Source organism: Octodon degus, unplaced genomic scaffold (genome assembly GCF_000260255.1).
Source record: "Octodon degus isolate 3935 unplaced genomic scaffold, OctDeg1.0 scaffold00084, whole genome shotgun sequence".
Taxonomy (NCBI): domain Eukaryota; kingdom Metazoa; phylum Chordata; class Mammalia; order Rodentia; family Octodontidae; genus Octodon; species Octodon degus.
Genome location: NW_004524660.1, coordinates 994,640 through 996,339, shown reverse-complemented (window position 1 = coordinate 996,339; position 1,700 = coordinate 994,640).

The window sequence follows — 1,700 nt, the reverse complement described above, 5'->3', positions numbered from 1 at the left end:
GCCCGCCCCTCCGCGTCCCCCGCGATTCCCGCCCACCGCGGGCGCGCGCCTGCCTCCCGGGGAACCCGGGACCTGGGGTCCGCGCTCCGGGCCACCGGGGGTCCCCAAGCGCCAGCACGCTGCACCCCTCGGCCCCAGGACCCTCCCCGCGGAGCTGGCCCTCGGGAGACCTACCCACCAGGTGGCCGCTCTGGGGTGGGGGAAGCCCCTGAGCTCCCTTGAGGGGCGCGGTTCTCCAGGACCAGGGATGCGTGCTCTGAATAATTGAGCTTGGATGAGCGGAGCAGAGTGATGGGGGCTGATGGGTGTCCTCCTCTAGAGGCTGAAGGAGCTGTCTCCCCGACGCTCGGGCGCCTAGCTGCCATAAGGAATAGTTCACACCAGGCAGATTCAGGGACAAGCTTCGGGTAGGGCAGCCTGGTCGTTATAGTGCACGGAGCTTTTCTGTGGGTGGAAAGTGTGAGGAAAATGGCAAAGGGAATTCATGTTTAGTTTGTGGGAGTAGAAAGCTCAACTGTATGACTGGCATCTGTCCCTGGAGGGACAGAAGCAGGACCTATACCTACACTCTACACTGCCATCACCCTTGTGGCAGGAAATTTGCTGGATTCCAGTTGCTGAGGCGGGAGAGCAGTCTGCTGCCCGTGTCTCTGTAGCTTGGTACTTACACTTTCTCTTTCTCTTTGTCTCTGTCTCTGTCTCTGTCTCTCTCTGTCTCTGTCTCTCTCTGTTTCTGTCTCTCTGTGTCTCTGTCTCTGTTTCTCTCTCTCCCCTCTCACCTGAACTCGAACTTACTCTCTCACGCATGCCGCACGGACTCTGTGCCTCATATCCCCGACCCCATATTCCCCTATTCATCTCTTTGGAACTTCAAATGTTTCTTCAACTTTCCGTTTCCAGGAATTTTAACAGTCCAGTGTGAGTGAGTCTTAAGCTTACAGAATCTACAGCCTACTGCATCACTCGAATCGCTTACAAAGGGAACAGTTGTCTAGACAACTCCATCCGAAATGAGCTCACGAGTCACTTCGAAGTAAAATGATTTACAAACATTGCCTCACACCACCACTGTCAACCACAAGGCTCCCTAGGGTAGAAGACCGGTCTTACCAACTTATACTCTTACCAGCTGTCAACTGCCTTAGAAATAGCTGTAACTCAGATGTATTTGTTTCATTGAATTCCATAAGTGAGTCTTCACATTTTTATCTGCTCTGGAGGGGCAACATTTCTTCTTTTTGAGCCTAGGACTCCACTAGGATTTCTGGGATGAGATGTAAGGGGAAGCTGAGGTCACATCATACCTCAGTTCGTTATTCAGTTATTCCCCAGATGGCTTTTCTGGTTACAAAAAATCACCCAGGTTCTTTACTACCTCTCATATCCAGCTCACTGCTGGGCACTGTGGGCAGTAACATGTTGGAGATGGTAAAACTGGACAATAGTGTGAAACACTCTCACACGACTGCAGAACGATGCATTGTGTGGCAGTCACCTCATGACTTCAAACGTATGCATATATATTGGAGCTGGTAACTAGGGTAGTGGTCTAATCAATCATTGATGTATTTCGCTCCAAGAATGAGACAGATACTTGCTGCAAAGACAGCTCATAGAAAGGCAAAGACCCTATTTTTAAAAACCAAATGTTTCATGCAGGTCTCTGTCTGATTTAGAAGGTGATTTATACCTGTCTTTGC